Genomic DNA, 20,475 nt, shown 5'->3' on the forward strand with positions numbered 1-20,475 from the left:
TTACACAATGCAAGGATTTCCGTAAGTTGGCTATATTGTTTTCGATAGTCAATGTAATATTCAAGCATTGTAATGGAGACTTCTGACACACTTCTTACAACTTCGGCGAAAAAATCTTTCATAGGTTGTCGGTAGACATCAGGCAGGAAGTTGAAAATGCCCAGATATCAGAAAACTAAGTAGAGGAGAACTTTACAAACGACACTTTCTGTTACTTTCCAGAACATTTGGACTCAGGACTATAAAATTCTTCTAACACTAATTTTGTTATTATACAGATTTTACCTTTACATACAGTTAACAGCGTGCTCTAAAATAACTAATTGAGTTAGTAGATGAAACTTCCTGGCAGATTAAAACTGTGTGCCCGACCGAGACTCGAACTCAGGACCTTTGCCTTTCGCGGGCAAGTGCTCTACCAACTGAGCTACCGAAGCACGACTCACGCCCGGTCCTCACAGCTTTACTTCTGCCAGTACCTCGTCTCCTACCTTCCAAACTTTACAGAAGCTCTCCTGCGAACCTTGCAGAACTAGCACTCCTGAAAGAAAGGATATTGCGGAGACATGGCTTAGCCACAGCCTGGGGGATGTTTCCAGAATGAGATTTTCACTCTGCAGCGGAGTGTGCGCTGATATGAAACTTCCTGGCAGATTAAAACTGTGTGCCCGACCGAGACTCGAACTCGGGACCTTTGCCTTTCGGGGGCAAGTGCTCTACCAACTGAGCTACCGAAGCACGACTCACGCCCGGGAAACATCCCCCAGGCTGTGGCTAAGCCATGTCTCCGCAATATCCTTTCTTTCAGGAATGCTAGTTCTGCAAGGTTCGCAGGAGAGCTTCTGTAAAGTTTGGAAGGTAGGAGACGAGGTACTGGCAGAAGTAAAGCTGTGAGTACCGGGCGTGAGTCGTGCTTCGGTAGCTCAGTTGGTAGAGCACTTGCCCGCGAAAGGCAAAGGTCCCGAGTTCGAGTCTCGGTCGGGCACACAGTTTTAATCTGCCAGGAAGTTTCATATCAGCGCACACTCCGCTGCAGAGTGAAACTCTCATTCTCGAGTTAGTAGATGCTTAGTATAAAGCAGGTAAAAACAGCATCTGAGTGGAATAACCGGAGTAGCACCGGTATTCTCTTCAAGTTACCGGCTTTTCTCGAAATGCAACCGAGCGAGGTGGTACAGTGCTAAGAGCGGAAAGCGGCGGTTCTAATCCCCGTCCGTCAATCGAAATTCCGGTTTTCCATGGTTTGGCTAATTCGATTCAGGCAAACGCTAGAACGGTTGCTATGAAACGGACGCGGTCGATTTCCTTTCCCATACTTCCCCGGTTCGAACATGTCCTCTCGCTCTGATTTATCTTCTTTCCTTCTATTACTATAACAAATAAAAGAATAAAAAATAATCCAGAAGTAACTACCATAATTAACAACGCGGGTATAATAGCACTACTTGTATTTTACTGTTGGTATTCAGAAGTAGTTTTTAGTGTATTAAGGATCTTTTTCATGATGGGGTCTCGTAAAATGACGTGTGATAAAGTGAATGCTTATGTGGTGTAGCTGGACTCGGATGTAGCTTGTTGAGTTCATGGAGGTGGGAAAACTTTCATCGCTAATGTTTGGTTCATAAGTAAACAACAAGAACTCAAATATAATACGTTAAAGCCGTCCAAGTATAATGCACTTGAAATGCAACAGGAAAAACAAGTAATAATCGAGTATATGTATATATCGACTTTAGAGTACTGTATATTCTCCAGCGGACTGGAGAGTAGAATCACATTAGGGGTATTAGGTTTTAGAGGTTAACCGGCTAATGTATAGGGTGACAGTTATTGAATTATACGAAATAAACACGTCATAACTTCCGAACGGTTTGTGTTAGGACAATCAAACTGCACGGTTGGCCGCGTGGTATGGTGGCAATAAGTATGCGCTGTATGGTTTGGTTTAGCGACGAAGCCCACTTTCATTTGGATGGGTTCGTCAACAAGAAAAATTGGCGCATTTGGGTGACTGAGAATCCGTATTTTGCGATCGAGAATTCTCTTCATCCTCAACGGGTGACTATGCGGTGTGCATTGTGCACAGAAAAATCGGTGCGATATTCTCTGACAACACAGTGACTACCGAACGATACGTGAAGGTTTTGGAAGATGATTTCATCCCTACTATCCAAAGTGTTCTGACGTTACGGCTAATAATGGAAGCAAGGCTAAAGAAAAATCAAGACACTTTCATAGGATTTGTCGACCTGGAAAAAGCGTTCGACAATATAAAATGGTGCAAGCTGTTCGAGATTCTGAAAAAAGTAGGGGTAAGCTATAGGGAGAGACGGGTCATATACAATATGTACAACAACCAAGAGGGAATAATAAGAGTGGACGATCAAGAACGAAGTGCTCGTATTAAAAAGGGCCTTTCGCCCCTACTCTTCAATCTGTATATCGAGGAAGCAATGATGGAAATAAAAGAAAGGTTCAGGAGTGGAATTAAAATACAAGGTGAAAGGATATCAATGATACGATTCGCTGATGACATTGCTATCCTGAGTGAAAGTGAAGAAGAATTAAATGATCTGCTGAACGGAATGAAGTCTAGTGAGTACACAGTATGCTTTGAGAGTAATTCGGACAAAGACGAAGGTAATGAGAAGTAGTAGAAATGAGAACAGCGAGAAACTTAACATCAGGATTGATGGTCACGAAGTCAATGAAGTTAAGGAATTCTGCTACCTAGGCAGTAAAATAACCAATGACGGTCGGAGCAAGGAGGGCATCAAAAGCAGACTCGCTATGGCAAAAAAGGCATTTCTGGACAAGAGAAGTCTACTAATATCAAATACCGGCCTTAATTTGAGGAATAAATTTCTGAGGATGTACGTCTGGAGTACAGCATTGTATGGTAGTGAAACATGGACTGTGGGAAAACCGGAACAGAAGAGAATCGAAGCATTTGAGATGTGGTGCTATAGACGAATGTTGAAAATTAGGTAAGGAATGAGGAAGTTCTAAGCAGAATCAGAAGAGGAAAGGAATATGTGGAAAACACTGATAAGGAGAAGGGACAGGATGATAGGACATCTGCTAAGACATGAGGGAATGACTTCCATGGTCCTAGAGGGAGCTGTAGAGGGCAAAAACTGTAGAAGAAGACAGAGATTGGAATACGTCAAGCAAATAGTTGAGGACGTAGTTTGCAAGTGCTACTCTGAGATGAACAGGTTAAGCACAGGAAAGGAATTCGTGGCGGGCCGCAACAAACCAGTCAGTAGACTGATGACCAAAAAAAAAAAAAAAAAAAATCCAAATTGACCCTGATTTCGACAAGATGTTGTTCATGAAAGACGGAGCTCGACCCTATCGAAGCAGGAGAGTGTTTGATGTCCTGGAGGAGCACTTTGGAGACCGCATTCTGGCTCTGGGGTACCCAGTGGCCTCTGGTATGGGACTCGATTGGCCGCCATATTCTCCCGATCTGAACACATGGCACTCCTTTTTGTGGGGCTGTATTAAAGACAAGGTGTACAGCAATAACCCCAAAACCATTTCTCAGCTGAAAACAGCCATTCAGGAGGTCATCGACATCATCTGTGTTCCGACACTTCAGCGTGTCATGCAGAAATTCGCTATTCTTATGCGCCACATAATCTTCAGTGATGGAAAGCATATAGAACATGTCATAACCTAAATCCGAATATCTGTAGTGACTTCTACAACTTGAATAAAGTGTGTGCTCGCCGGTAGATTGTAACTAATTTACGTTGCTTTCATATATTTCGATAATTGTCACACCGTAGGACAATGTCTTTTCCGCAGAGCAACCGAATGTTGTTGACGAACTCTGCCATAGTTTCAACTGAGAACTGTAAGGGGGCTATAGATGTTTTACGAGCTAATCGTAGATTGTCGGATTTATGATCATAGTTATTTGAAAAACTTCGTTTTATTCTCACCGTTCACGTTCCTCCCAATTTTTCACCGTATAAGAATATCCGACCTTTCCTTCTGAGCCGGCCTTTGTGGCCGTGCGGTTCAAGGCGCTTCAGTCCGGAACCGCGCTGCTGCTACGGTCGCAGGTTCGAATCCTGCCTCGGGCATGGATGTGTGAGATGTCCTTAAGGTTAGTTAGGCTTAAGTAGTTCTAGGTCTAGGGGACTGATGACTTCAGATGTTAAGTCCCACAGTACTCAGAGTCATTTGAACCATTTTTGAACAATTTTTTTCCTTTTTATTCCGCCGCCGTGTGGTTGCAGAATCCAAAGCCCAACCAGTGTACTGCTTTCCTTTTTATGCTTGCCAACCCTGAGTAGGCGCCTGTGTGCCGTCCCATGTCTGTTTAAAGAGTGTTCAGTGGGATAACCATTTTCGCCGGGACACTTTTGTACAAGCTGCGTCACTGATGAACCCACTGCTGTCAACACATCTGCGGTAATCGCTTTACACGCAGGAGGAATTTATTCTCACGTCCTCCAGTCTTTGGAATCTCCTTGCAGATCACGTGCTTTACATGACGCCAAAGGAAGGAGTCTAACGGCGTCAGGTCAGGCGATCGTGCTGCATGCCTCTGAACAGGACCGCCCCTTCCCACCCACCAATTCAGAAATAAGCGTTTCAGAGCATCTCTTACTATTGAATAATTATCGGCAGGGCATCCGTCACGTGCGAACCACATCATTTGACGAGTTCTCAGTGGTACGTTTTCTGACAATTAGAATAAAACTGTGTAAACTTTTCCACATCCAACGTACCACCAATAGAATAATGGTCAGTCACACGCTATTCAGTTATGCCACATCACACATTGCCATTCCACTGTCGTTAGTAGAACACCTGACGATGCCAAGTACATTTCCCGTTGACAGTAGTGCATGTTGTATCGTATTGTATGTTAACTGGGGGCCTAGGAAGGACGGAGAGCCTCTTCCCCCGCCGCAGTCGCAGTAGTCTACAACCCCACGACGACTACTGCAGTCCACTTCACCCCTCCACTACCCCAAACCGAACCACTCTTTTAGGGTTATTGTGCCGTTCGCCCCCCACCTCCCCCCCTCCCTCCCAGTTAAAACCAGAGAGAGCCAAGTCTACATCTACATCTACATCTACATTTATACTCCGCAAGCCACCCAACGGTGTGTGGCGGAGAGCAGTTTACGTGCCACTGTCATTACCTCCCTTTCCTGTTCCAGTCGCGTATGGTTCGCGGGAAGAACGACTGTCTGAAAGCCTCCGTGCGCGCTCTAATCTCTCTAATTTTACATTCGTGATCTCCTCAGGAGGTATAAGTAGGGGGAAGCAATATATTCGATACCTCATCCAGAAACGCACCCTCTCGAAACCTAGCGAGCAATCTACACCGCGATGCAGAGCGCCTCTCTTGCAGAGTCTGCCACTTGAGTCTGTTAAACATCTCCGTAACACTATCACGGTTACCAAATAACCCTGTGACGAAACGCGCCGCTCTTCTTTGGATCTTCTCTATCTCCTCCGTCAACCCGATCTGGTACGGATCCCACACTGATGAGCAATACTCTAGTATAGGTCGAACGAGTGTTTTGTAAGCCACCTCCTTTGTTGATGGACTACATTTTCTAAGGACTCTCCCAATGAATCTCAACCTGGTACCCGCCTTACCAACAATTAATTTTATATGATCATTCCACTTCAAATCGTTCCGCACGCATACTCCCAGATATTTTACAGAAGTAACTGCTACCAGTGTTTGTTCCGCTATCATATAATCATACAATAAAGCATCCTTCTTTCTATGTATTCGCAATACATTACATTTGTCTATGTTAAGGGTCAGTTGCCACTCCCTGCACCAAGTGCCTATCCGCTGCAGATCTTCCTGCATTTCGCTACAATTTTCTAATGCTGCAAATCTCTGTATACTACAGCATCTACTAGGTCATTTATATATATTGTGAAAAGCAATGGTCCCATAACACTCCCCTGTGGCACGCCAGAGGTTACTTTAACGTCTGTAGACGTCTCTCCATTGATAACAACATGCTGATATGGCATGGGATATATGGCGGGTGATCAAACGCTTCCCATCGAAAATGCTGCAGGGACATCCTCGTTGCCGCTGCAGCGTGCGGCGGACAACTGTTATAAAGAAGGAAATGCATGACTGTGACGTTATGTGAGGTTGCATGAAATCAGCGAAATATCTCGGCAGGCACCCATACTTGGAGGGAGACACTGTCTTCTAGGTATATTTACGCGCCCACTGTGCGCTCAGAACTGAAAAGAGGGACGTCACTTAATGTACGGGCATTTAGAGACACTGCCCAACACATGTGTGCAAAGCTTCAACGGATTTTCAACGTGGTTTCTATTTCTCGCCAAATCGTTCCTTATCTACCGAATAGACCTTGTATTTGATGAGAACTGGAATACGGATTTATTGCAGCAGCTTCAGGTGCTACTAATTTTGGAGCTTCGATGTTAGCAAGCGCCGGCCGGAGTGGCCGTGCGGTTCTAGGCGCTACAGTCTGGAACCGAGCGACCGCTACGGCCACAGGTTCGAATCCTGCCTCGGGAATGGGTGTGTGTGATGTCCTTAGGTTAGTCAGGTTTAATTAGTTCTAAGTTCTAGGCGACTGATGATCTCAGAAGTTAAGTCGCATAGTGCTCAGAGCCATTTGAACCATTTGTTAGAAAGCAGACTTCCTTCGCATACTTTTCCTTGGCGCAAAACTTCCAGAAGCGGGGAGTCTTTTTGATGGTATTAACAAAGATGGGACGAGGTGGAGGGCGTCTACCTCCAAACGGGACTGCATGCAGATCTGATGACCTTGGTGCATTTTGGTGACATGTGTCATAAATTAAGGGCAAGCTGGCCATTTTTTAATTAGGAAATGACAGTTGAATGGCATTGTACGTGTGAAAATGATTCATGCATTAGTGACTATTCCGCTGTGTGGATGGTTTACAAACAACACACTGTAAATAAATTTCAACATTCCCCGTAACAAATCTGATCCACGCAAACAATAGTTCCACCGCATTTCAGTTAACTCCCTTGAAGGGCAACATACAACTGACGATGTATCCCTCAATAACGTAAATATCACGCATGAGACAATCTGTGAATGTACAAGGTGGTCAGAAACAGTCTTAAAAGCTTGTAAGAGTATGGCAGTGTATGTTGGGCTGACAAATAATAGTTCAGAAAAAATTCGATACGTGGTACCATTTCCGAGTTAATTAGCATTGAGGTTAGCAGTGGTTGCCAACAGGTGGTCCGCGAACCCCAAGGGGTCCGCGAGCTATGCCAGAGGGCTCCACAAGATGCTATTAGAATAAAAAATATATTAAATACATTTCGTATGATAACAGATTTTTTGTTTTGGCGGCTCAATATTTTTTTCAATAATGAATATGTCAATGTTTTTTCTATGTACCAAAAATTAAAAATGTATAAAAAGACTTAATTTGGGTTTTTTAAGCACTTGATACTGTGATATGACAAGGTACCAATCATGTTCGATAAGGGGGTTCTCGAGACAATTTTGCTGGGAACCCCTGGGTTAGCCAATCAGGCCGTTAGGTGAGCAAATACGTGCTGCCATCCAGAGATGGCGTCACCAAAGGTGTTCTTCGTTTGGTTTCCTAAAACCAAACAAGCCAGCGATACAAAAATTGAACACGGGGTGGTACTAAGGCTCGAACCAGAGACGAACTCTTGAGTAGTCTAGTGCGCTATGGTCTATACTCTGAGAAGAATTGACAGTTGCATCTGGCGGGCCGCTTGAATCTGCGCTCGTTCAGCTTGATTGGCTAACTTCAGTGCTAACTAACTCGGAAACGGCGCAACATATCGAACGTTTTCCTGAATAATTATTTCTCAGCGCGACCTACCTTCGAACACCCTCAGAAGCGTTTCAGACTGTTTATGACCACACTGTATGTAGCGATCATGAGATGAAACACACACAGTTAAAATATGGTAGTCCACCCCTCGCATTTCACGACTTTGAGAAATTAGTAATGAAGTACACTACTGGCCATTAAAATTGCTACACCAAGAAGAAATGCAGATGGTAAACGGATATTCATTGGACAAATATATTATACTAGAACTGACATGTGATTACATTTTCTGCTAACCGTTATTGGATCTCGACCAACGCGAGCAGCAATGTCGCGATACGATAAACCGCAATCGCGATAGGCTACAATCAGACCTTTATCAAAGTCGGAAACGTGATGGTACGCATTTCTCCTCCTTACACGAGGCATCACAACAACGTTTCACCAGGCAACGCCGGTCAACTGCTGTTTGTGTACGAGAAATCGGTTGGAAACTTCCCTCATGTCAGCACGGTGTAGGTGTCGCCACCGGCGCCACCCTTGTGTGAATGCTCTGAAAAGCTAATCATTTGCATATCACAGCATCTTCTTCCTGTAGGTTAAATTTCGCCTCTGTAGCACGTCATCTTCGTGGATTAGCAATTTTAGTGGTCAGTAGTGTATTTCTCACACAGCCTACCCTGCAACGCCCTCAGAAGCTGTCCAGACTGTTTCTGACCACCCTGTATCTAGCTATCATGAGATGGAACGCACACAGTTAAAATATGGTGGTCCACCCCCCACATTTCGCGACTTTGAGAAATTAGTAGTGAAGTAGTTCCGGCGCAGCCGCAGCGTCTTAAGGCGACGCCAGCTCGAGCGGTCAGGGGGCCTGGCGCAGTGGGCAGGCCGTGCCTCACTCCTTGGCATCGGCCAGTCGCCAGTCGCTCGTCCGACTTCCGCGGCCGCAAAAAACCACAGCGAGCAGTTCAGCACAGGGCAGCGCCGCTCAGCGCGGTCCGCCGCTTTAATTGTAATTTATACATCTGCAGAGGCCGACAGTAAATCTGCGCCGAGACTCCGTCTGCGGTCAGCGAGCATCTAGCGTAAACAAAAAGAATTTTCCGCCGCTCGCCAGAATACCACATGTCTGGCAGACTCTGTGACTCCGTTGCTACACTCATTCTCCGCTCTCAGAAGAATGGGAGAGAGAGAGAGAGAGAGAGAGAGAGAGAGAGAAAGAGCGCGCGCGCGAGAGGGAGAGAGAGAGAGAGAGAGAGAGAGAGGCGGAGAAACAACAGTAGCCCACTCAACATTTAGAACCAAGATAGCATGCAGCAAGCTTTGCAAAGTATGGGTTGCTTGACAGGTGTGGAACAATCATTCTGAAACAAATACAAATGGATAAACAGAAATTCAGAGTCCGGTAGTGTGAGATGGTGAGGCGTAGCGCCGTATACCGATCCTGCCTTGGAGGCGGTTAAGTGGGAGATGTGTGTCTCAGAGCTGTGTAGTGACAGATGGTGTCGCGAGATTGAACGCGCACGTAGTTTATGTATCAGCCGATAGAGGACAGTATTGGATAGGGGACTGTGATTTAGTTTCGATTGTGCCCACTAGAGTGCAGTAAAGTAATAGAATGTTTTTCATAAACTGTTCTAGTATTTTCATAAAGTGTTGTTACGTCTTTTTGTGTACGTAAAATGTTATAAATGTGTTTTATCAGTATGAATGATGCGTGATTGTGGTTTAAGGTTAATATGAAAATAACATAACTGTTTAACGACTTATGTAGTGGGATTCAGTGTGGGAACATTTCGAAGAAGTATGGATCTGGACAAAGGGGATTTTTGTAGAATAGATTTTTAAAGTAAGTTTATGGTAAAGGGATAGTTAATTCAGGTATAAATAACAATGGTAAATAACTTTATGCATAAAGAAAACTTCAGCATATTAGATAATTACGTCGGTAAAACGTGCAGTCGTTAGGTCTACTATTTTGCGATTGGTTATTGATGAAAAGCGCGGACTGACGCGGGATAATGTTGTTTTGCTATTGGCTGTTCAGTAAACTGACCAGTGGTAAAGCAATATTCTTCGCTCGCCTTTCTCTGCTTGTAGAGAAGACAGAGTATTCTAGAGAGGAGTCGGAGCCTAGCCTTGAAACAGTTCGGACGTGTGTAGTAGTAGTTCCGATGGAAATGATAACTTGCCGGATCTAGCGGTGTTTCATACATCAAAAGTGTTGTAAAGTGACGGCATAATTATTCCGATGGGCGTGTAGAAATTTCGGAATTTTTAAGTGAATTTTGTGACGAGAAAAGACATAAATTCCTCGTAGCGTATTGAGCAGGTCGGTGGCTAAAAACTTTGACTGCATTAGGCACCGACAGACTTAATTTTTTGGGGAGCGTTCTCAATCAAAAACAATCCGTATTTTTGTAGCTATTACGTTTTCGGGAAATGCAACACCATAAACTTGCTAAATTGAGTGAAAGGGATTGTGAGTGACTGTGTTGAGACTAGCACGGGCTTGGCAGTGATACTTGTTCACCTAAGTTTCAGAATATATTAATTAAGGACAAAATTTCCAACCTTTCATTTCGTGTGAAAACTTTATCCCGAAACGTAGATTAGTGAATTTAATTGCAGCCTGGTTCACGTCGAAGTACAGTAGGTTTCGCTCAGCTTCCCTACTGATGATATGCTGAGACAATGTTCACAGGTATGTGCAGGTGCGTCGTAAAGGAACGGAAGGAACCTCGCCGCCGCAATGGGACAGGAAGAAAACGTGTAAGGCTAAGTTACCTACATGCTGGCCATTCTAGCAGCCGCCATCTTGAATGATACTTGTAATTTTCAAAGAGAAAGGGCATCATGTGACATATCAAACGGATACAAAATTACACGAAGTAAGCAATGGTCCATATCATCTTGTGCTCACAGCTGAATAATGTGAATGTTGTCAATAAAATGAGTCAGGGTCTGTAACTGCATTGCAAAATACAAAGTTCTCCGACATTTCGGCCACTGTTGCAAATCTCCACGCTCAGAGTGGCAAAACATACTGAGGAAGGCCATTTGCAACAGTGGCCGAAACATTGGAGAATTTTGTACATGGTTTTCGGAAATTCCCGTTGCTGAGAAAAAGGTCTTGTAGAGGGGAGTAAGTACATAATACACTGAAACACCAAAGAAACTGGTACAGGCATGCTTATTCAAATACAGAGATATGTAAACAGGCAGTTGCGATCGGCAGCGCCTATATAAGACAACAAGTGTCTGGCACAGTTTTTAGATCGGTTAATACTGCTACAATGGCAAATCATCAAGATTTAAGTGAGTTTGAACGTGGTGTTATAGTCGGCGCACAAGCAATGGGACACAGCATCTCCGATGTTGGTGGAGGTTCTGCAATGAAGTGGGGCGTGTGCAGTTGGAGTGATATGGAACCCCTGATACGTCTAGATACGACACTGACAGGTGACACAGACGTAAGCATCCTGTCTGATCACCTGCATCCATGCATGTCCATTGTGCATTCCGACAGACTTGGGCAATTCCAGCAGGACAATGCGACAACCTAAACATCCAGAATTGCTACAGAGTGGCTCCAGGAAAACTGTTTTGACCTTAAAAATTTCTGCTTGCCACAAAACTACCCAGACATGAACATTGTTAAGCATACTGAGATGCCTTGCAACGTGCTGTTCAAAAAAGATCTCCATACCCTCATACTATTACCGATTTATGGACAGCCCTGCAGGATTCATGATGTCAGTTCCCACCAGAAGTACTTCAGACATTAGTCGAGTCCATGCGACGTCGTGTTGTGGCACTTCTGCGTGCTCGCGGAAGCCCTACACGATATTAGACAGGTGCACCAGTTTCTTTGGATCTTCATTCTATTTTGAATAGGAACCCTTGTCCGGAATCGTAACCGTTCCGTACTTCAGCCGTTTGAAACACGTTTCTAGCTGGGTATGGAGCAGGGTAGCCATGGTTGGAGGTGGTCATTTTACGTCTGCCCCACCTCTCTGACCTGATTCGAACCACATTCACGTGTCTGTGACTATTGCAACAACATGGTTGAGTACATATTTGCAGAATACATCGACATGACCCTTCCGAATGGCGAAGCTCATCTAATGGAAGAGCTGCTCGTCGCCTTTATCAAGATCTTTCTCCATAACGTCTCCGAGTCCATCGCATAACCTTTTCGCCACAATTACGCAACGGCTTCGAGAAAAGGTACCTTCACCGTCTGTAAGCGTGGGTGTGGTGCTCGAAGGAGACGCCGCACACCCGAATTGGAAGAGGCCGTACTACATCACGTTGAAGACAATCCGTTAACGAGTATCTGTAAGCTCTAGTAATAGACTCTGCTGCCTACTTGTGTCCTTTCTGTAATAGATTGTCTCATATTCTTATCACTGATTAAAAGGATATCTAAATAGTGGAAGCATTTGACACCTTTAAAACGCATATTAGAGACCTCAACTTACCTGGTGTTCTTCTTGCCTTACAATTGGACATTGCCAAGTAATTTGTCTTGTTTCTGTTTGCAGTTAAGTCCAATTTTTCCTCCTCCGGCTTTCATTATCATATGTATTTCTTTAAGGACATTTATATTTCCTGCCACAATCGCAGTATCATCGTGCATACGCACATACACAGGGTGTAGCTAAATTTCCTTTACAGACATTGAGGGCCTATTTCTCAAACCAAAATAAAAGAAGTCTGGAAACATGGGCCCTAAAATGCATGCCTTAAGAGCTTTTGAGTACGTATGCATCTCCACTGGCGTGAAACATATTTCTTCTATTGAACAATTGGCAATAGCTCTTAAGGTACGCAGTTTTGGAGTCCATGTTTACAAGACTTTTTTTCTTGATTTTTCTTCAATATCCATCACAGGTGGGATAATAGTCGTTTCTTCGTGGTGACTAGCTTCGGCCCATCAAACCAAGACCTTAGACTATGTGGGAACTGCATGTACACTTAAAGTCTAAGGCATGGTCTGAAAATGGACGTGATGGTTAGAAACTAGTTACCACAAGGAGATGGTGACTATTATCGCAGTTGTGGCGGATAATGAAGGAAAATGAAGATTTAATAACCGAAGTTGTTGGTCCTATCCTCCATCAATGTGTTGGAACTTGTTTGTTTGTTTGTGTGTGTGTGTGTGTGTGTGTGTGTGTGTGTGTGTGTGTGTGTGTGTGTGTGTAAAAGGAACCTGTCCTCAAAATCTGTAAGCGCAATTTATTTACGGGTCAATTTCATCATTATTGTATCATTAGACGTGAACTGTGATCTTTCCTCTGCATACATTTCAGTTTGAAACATAGTTTCAGACCTTGGCCTTTTACTTGCAGAGTATCTAGATGGTCGCCTTCAGCAACCTTTTAACAAACGTAGAAAGGTAAACAGTGTTATATTACTTGGAGAGGCAGTATGAAACTAATTTTGAACTCTAAAAGCCTCGGAGGCGTCCTGCGAAATGTGGTGGGCCCTGTACTGCGGTCCACGTTACGGCAGATTGTGATTTACGGTGTCGCGTGAGCAGACATAAACGCGGGGAAAGGACGGAAGTGTTCCGGAAGGGGTGAGGGGGTTGCCGCCCACGCAGCGCGGGCACAGGGGTGACCGATGACCTTTGGCCGAGCTGCAGATTACTGCTCACACCCCCGCGCAGCGCGCACGCTGCGCAAACAGCGGGGGCATTTCCTTTCGAGGGCCTCATTACACAGTGCCTGTAAGTGCCGCGATGATGGCCGAATTATCCCCATTCCTGCTAATATTCCCCGTTTATCTCCGCACGCCGGAATTCGCAACGAAAGGAGATGTAGCAGTGTACAGAAGCAATTACGCTGTAAAGCGCCTGAATTTCATTCCTGCATATTGTCTGAAGGTTTACTTTTGTACGCCATTCTGTCTCATTTTATTATTATTCACACGATGTGCCACTACCAAGTAACAGAGCCCGATGAAACTTAGACCACACATAGAAAGAGTATCTGCAGTGTAGTAACTGAAAGAAATACGCAGTGAGACAAAATGAAATGACACTTTTATTCAAAGACAGTCATTACACTGAAGTCACTGAAAATTATGGTTCCTGCACATTACAAAAGGAGGAACATAGTTCTTAGTAGTATGTGTGATCACCACGAGCGGCAGTGCATGCTCTTCAATGGGCTTCCTTGCCGGCCAAAAGGTTGGTAAGGAGCCCTTGTGATCGGGCGTTCCGTTCTTACACCAGGACGGTTGAAACCTGCTGGGTGGTTGTTAGTGCACGTGGACGTGCTGTAGTACGCTCCTCCCATCCCCCTCCCCCCACCTCCTCAACGTAGCTCATACGCGCTTGATGGTATTTAAGTCGGGGAGAATGGGCAGGCCACCCGAACTTCTCCAAGAGCTCCACCTGCTCCGTTCGATCCGGTCTCGCATTGTCATCCATAAAAATAAAGTCCGGGCTGAATCCATCGCTGAAAAGACACACTTAAGGAATGAGTACAGCGTCACAATTACGTTGACCAACGAGTGTTGAAAACTTTGGAAGTTAGTACGCCCATGAAACATTATGCCTCCGCACATCATAACACCTGGACCACCAAAACGATCACGATCGTTAGTGTTCCTGCCTCATTACGTGTTCCCACCTCGCCATATGAGGGTACTTCCAGAATCGGTACTCAGACTATCTTCTCACCCGAGAAGAGAATACGACCGCACTCCTCGGTAATCCGATCCCTAACCTCTTGGCAGAGTTCCAAACGGTGGCACCGATGTGTTGGTGTCAACGGAACACAACGTGCTGGTCAAGACCACGACCATGAAGTCGCTGTGCCACTGTGCGGTGCCGTGTAGTCTTGTTAAACGTAGTTGCAACTGCGCCCTCTGTTCGACGTTGGTCCATTATTGCCTGTCGACAATGTGGCCGACCACGTCTTCTCCTTCGTGTTGCAATGTATCATGCACGTGAAATAATGCTGTGAGCAACACCAAACTCCTACGCTACATTCGTCACTCTTCGTATATCTTCCAGTTTTCTGACGATTCTTTTCCATGAGAGATATCCAGATGTTATCTCTGGGTGATACTGTAATGCAGAACACGACCACACTGCAACGTGGTTGTGACACACACTGTCTTCTCCGTTCCTTCAATTGTCTCGTGTTACAAGCCAGCCCCATTTGACGATATAGTCGCGCTGACCTCACGTCACGTTAAGACCTGCTTTCTGCGTACGACTGGGAGATATCTTCAACATGCTGTCGCACTTTCATGCACTTCCACTGAGATGTTAATATCAATACCAGACTCCTACGCTACACTCGTCACACTTCGACCTTCTTCCAGTCTCCAGACGATTTTTCCCGTGAGAGAAATCCAGTTGTTATCTCTGGGCCATGTTGTTACTTTATCTGTCTCGTCCTTAAGCTTTGCAGAGCAATGTATTTAATGCAGCGTCGGTTACTGGGTCGTTAGGAATAACAAACGTATTGACGGACACAGAAGGAGAGGAGGGCATATGAGCGTAGAGGAACGCCGTCGGATTCGCTTTGAATAATTTCTCTGCGTGTGACCGCGTAAAAGACGTAAGTGCTCTTCCGTTTTAGCCACTACCGGTGATGCATCTCATAGGGCCCAGAGTGCGTACTAATGTTCCAGAACCTATACAGCTCTACGTGTAATAATGCATAATTCTTTCCGTGCTACAAAATAAAAAGATGTAGCTTTCTGGTATTGGCAAGTGAGGTAAAATTAAAATTACTATTAGTAAAATATCTCAGTCCCTCCTCCTTCGTCCATGTTCACAGTAACCACCCAGAACACCAGTTGCCCGGCCATGTACTCATACGAGATGTATAGTAACTACTAGCGAAAGCTGAAAAGGATGAAAGTACACAATAGCAGAAAAAGCTTTCCACTGAAATTCTATTACATAAGAGTCGTTGTGAGATAATTGTGAATTTGTGGTTACATGTCACCACAGACATCAGTATGAAATATTGTTCTAGTTGGAGTAAATATGTTTCTAGTTTCGATTAAGTCCCCATCTAACTGGAGACGAATTTCACGCGTGGTTGGAGGATGTGGCAGATGCATGAAAAAAAATGGCGCTGAGCACTGTGCGACTTATCTTCTGAGGTCATCAGTCGCCTAACCTAAGGACATCACACACATCCATGCCCGAGGCAGGAATCGAACCTGCGACCGTAGCGGTCGCGCGGTTCCAGACTGTAGCGCCTAGAACCGCTCGGCCACCCCGGCCGGCAGATGCATGACAGGGCACCGGCACATTTTGCTGCTCCAATATGGTTAGGTCGAGTGAGACCAACCTTCAAAGTCACCCAACATCAATCTTCAGGGATCATCTTGAAAGTGATGTAAACCGCTGTGATGTTTGTAACATATAGCATGTGTATATGTGGTTGCCCAATGCTGTCTCCGCAATGGAAATCGTTAAGATGACACTGCCATTGACAACCTACTTCTAGGAATGTCCATAAAATGAAGTACGGTGGCCGGCCGAAGTGGCCGCGCGGTTCTGGCGCTGCAGTCTGGAACCGCGAGACCTCTACGGTCGCAGGTTCGAATCCTGCCTCGGGCATGGATGTTTGTGATGTCCTTAGGTTAGTTAGGTTTAACTAGTTCTAAGTTCTAGGGGACTAATGACCTCAGCAGTTGAGTCCCATAGTGCTCAGAGCCATTTGAACCATTTTGATGTATGGTGTTGTGCTGTTACAAAATTGTTAAGGTTTTCGTGGCCACTTGTTGACAAATTGCCTATTAGCTTCTGTCTCGGTTTCTTCGGCCGACGATCGTCTGATGATTTGACTGACGTTTCGCCAGCACGAGTGGCTGGCATTGTCAATGCTTCACCCTCCATTGCCGGTGGTGAACTGGAGCAGAGCTCGTGGACGTGGTACATACAGTCTGCGGCCGCGAGCTCGGCTCTAGTTCACCACCGCAATGGCTTACAAAACACTCGTTCGACCTATACTTGAGTATTGCTCATCAGTGTGGGATCCGTACCAGGTCGGGTTGACAGAGGAGATAGAGAACACAATGCCAGCCATTCGTGTTGGAACTCAGAACATTTACTGTGAGTGTTTCCCTGTCCGCCTGACCAGAAAGCGCAAATCAGATATTGAAGTGTAGAAGTAGCTGTACCGCAGCGATAATCTGCTCGCTGGGGTGTTGGCCGATGTGCAGGTGACGTAGATGTGCCATTCTCTGCCTACACAGTGGTCGCAATATGCCGTCCCTCTTCTCCTAGGGCTGAAATTACCTCAAAACACGAGTCAAGAGTTCTGTTTGATCATTAGCCAAGAACAGAACTTCAAGTATTCTCCCATAAAGAAGCCCTTCAAAGTGTGTCAGACTCCACAGACAGTAAAGAATCCTCACTCGACTAAACAGAATAGCAAGTCTGACGTTGAGAACGACGTCACGCACTCCCTGTGCCGAAAGCAACATTTCTCAAAATGTAATGCCAGATTCTCCACTGTGGCTCAAACCAGCGAAGTCTCTAGCTCGATTCCGGAAGGGAACTGTCTTAGATTACGCAGACAGAGAAGTTCTATCGACTGATCCGCGGAGGCAAGTGCTCACGCTGCACCTCCCTCCCTCCTGGACACGCAGCGTCTATGTGTTTGCTCAGGCGACGAATCCTAGCCGTCATTATGAAAACATTACCTCCCACTACATGGGTCGTGAATTTGCTAGCCATTGACTTGAAGCTCATACCCCTATCAGAAGATTTTCTGGAAGGTTCCATGCTGGCGGGAAGCGGGAAGCGTGCCTCAGCGCTTCCCATGAGAAAATTCCCGGGAAATCAGCTCGCGACTATTGTTTGTGACGCGGGGAAGGGATGCAGGTCAGCATGGATGTTGAATTTAGGCGGTTTTCCACATAGCTCCTAGTTGAATACTGGGCTGATACCCAAGTCCTGCCTCAGTTACATGATTCACAAACATTTAGAAAGCTTTCGCCCCATTTCACACGAATAATGTTACACCCGTACAGTTAGGGTACACGCATTCCGTCCCTGGGGGTAACGGGGTGACGACAGGAAGGGAATGCTGTCACTCCATAAATTAATCATGCCAAATACGTTAACAGCCATGCCAGCCCTGCCCCGATGTTGGACAAAGGCACAAGAACAAGAAAGAAGGCGAAGAAGAAGTTTCCACTTTTTATGTGCTGCAGTCTTTTTCTGAAATTACAAAAATTTCTCCGGAAAATTAAAGTTCTGCCAAATGTGAAAACATACCAAGGAATAACGTGGTCATGAATCTAGGAACAAACATTCTAGTGAAATTTAAAAGAGTTATCATTACTGTTTTTAACACTCTGTTGCACTATTATTCTACTATGCACAAATAATCAGTAAGTTGAACGAAATTAAATAGACGTGTTATCAGAAATAAGTTAAAAGTTAGATACATTTAGAAATAAAAGCTACTGGAAACTAACATACATTTCCATTTTCAAGACAGGTAAAAGTTTCACTCCATTAATGAAACTCATTTCATTTGCAAGTATCTCATGTTCAGTGGCGAAGGACCTTGAAGTTATTAGGTACAACACTTGCACGGCCGACGAAGTATAGCGTGACTGTCCACATATTATATAAGTTGTTCTAAAAAATATATAGCATTTTACTTACCATAAAATTCCTTACCTGAAGAAGTGACAATGCATTCCATATCCAGAATGAGATTTTCACTCTGCAGCGGAGTGTGCGCTGATATGAAACTTCCTGGCAGATTAAAACTGTGTGCCGGACCGAAACTCGAACTCAGGACCTTTGCCTTTCGCGGGCAAGTGCTCTACCACCTGACCTACCCAAGCACTTTCCCGCGAAAGGCAAAGGTCTCGAGTTCGCGTTTCGGTCCGGCACACAGTTTTAATCTGCCAGGAAGTTTCATATCAGCGCACACTCCGCTGCAGAGTGAAAATCTCATTCTGGAAACATCGCCTAGGCTATGGCTAAGCCATGTCTCCGCAATATCCAGGAGTGCTAGTTCTGCAAGGTTCGCAGGAGAGCTCCTGTGAAGTTTGGAAAGTAGGAGACGAGGCACTGGCGGATGTAAAGCTGTGAGGATGAGCCGTGAGTCGTGCTTGGGTAGCCCAGTTGAGAGAGCACTTGCCCGCGAAAGAGCAAGGTCCCGAGTTCGAGTCTCGGTCTGGCACACAGTTTTAATCTGCCAGGAAGTTTCTACCCCGGCACGAATCTGCCCGGCGGATTAGTGTCGCGGTCCGGTGTACCGGCCAGCCCGTGGATGGTTTTTAAGGCGGTTTTCCATCTGCCTCGGGGAATGTGGGCTGGTTCCCCTTATTCCGCCTCAGTTACACTATGTCGGCGCTTGCTGCGCAAACAATGTCTCCACGTACGTCGTTTCTAGGTCCCCAGTACTATACTTATATACCGTAAAACGCTGTACCCCAAACGTACAATCTCTGAAATGTCTTCCCTCAACTAAAGTTATTTTTGATACTAGTAGAATTCTCTTGGACAGGAATGCCCTTTTGGCCAATGCTGGTCTGCTTTCCATGTCGTCCTTGCTCCGTCCGTCACGGGTTATTTTGCTGCCTCGGTAGCAGAATCTTTAACTTCTTCGTGATCCCCAATTCTTACCTTAAGCTTCCCGTTGTTCTCATTTCTGTTACTTCTAATTACTTTCATCTTTCTTCGGTATGCTCTGAGCATATATTCTGTCCTTATTAGACTGTTCATTGTGTTCGACAGATCCCGTAATTCTTCTTCACTTTTACAGAGGCTAGCAATGTCATCAGCGAATCTTACCATTGATATCCTTTCACCTTGAATTTTAGCTCTACTCATGAACTTTTCTTTTATGGCCGTCTTTGCTTCTGCGAGTACAGATTGAACAGTAGGGGTGAAAGACCACATCCCTGTCTTACACCATTTTTGATCCGAGGACATCGTTCTTGGTCTTCCAATCTTATTGTCCCCTCCTGCTTCTTACACATATTGTATATTACCCTAAATTGCACTATCGAGAGCGTTGTTTCATACTGAAGTCAGTGACGTCTGGTTACCGCACATTCACATTTATCTCGCAAAACGTTCGTTTAATGGGAGATGGAGTTGGATGGAGGGAAGTGGATGTAAGATGTCAATAGAATCCCTTCGTGTGGAGTGAGGGTAGGATAGTTGTTGTTGTGGTCTTCAGTCGTGAGACTGGTTTGGTGCAGCTCTCCATGCTACTCTATCCTGTGCAAGCTTCTTCATCTCCCAGTACCTACTGCAACCTACATCCTTCTGAATCTGCTTGGTGTATTCATATCTTGGTCTCCCTCTACGAGTTTTACCCTCTACGCTGCCCTCCAATACTAAATTGGTGATCCCTTGATGCCTCAGAACATGTCCTACCAACCGATCCCTTCTTCTAGTCAAGTTGTGCCACAAACTTCTCTTCTCCCCAATCCTATTCAACACCTCCTCATTAATTACGTGATTTACCCATCTAATCTTCAGCATTCTTCTGTAGCACCACATTTCGAAAGCTTCTATTCTCTTCTTGTCTAAACTATTTATCGTCCATGTTTCACTTCAATACATGGCTACACTCCATACAAATACTTTCAGAAACGACTTCCTGACACTTAAATCTATACTCGATGTTAACAAATTTCTCTTCTTCA

General features: G+C 45.0%; 1 non-coding gene across 1 annotated transcript; it reads right to left on the bottom strand.

Annotated features, from left to right (window-relative positions):
* Nucleotides 1–664: 664 nt before the first annotated feature.
* Nucleotides 665–739, bottom strand: Trnas-cga (transfer RNA serine (anticodon CGA)). Its single transcript has one exon. It is a non-coding gene; the product is annotated as a tRNA-Ser (tRNA).
* Nucleotides 740–20,475: the final 19,736 nt, after the last annotated feature.

The sequence above is a fragment of the Schistocerca cancellata genome, chromosome 6 (assembly GCF_023864275.1).
Source record: "Schistocerca cancellata isolate TAMUIC-IGC-003103 chromosome 6, iqSchCanc2.1, whole genome shotgun sequence".
NCBI classification, from domain to species: domain Eukaryota; kingdom Metazoa; phylum Arthropoda; class Insecta; order Orthoptera; family Acrididae; genus Schistocerca; species Schistocerca cancellata.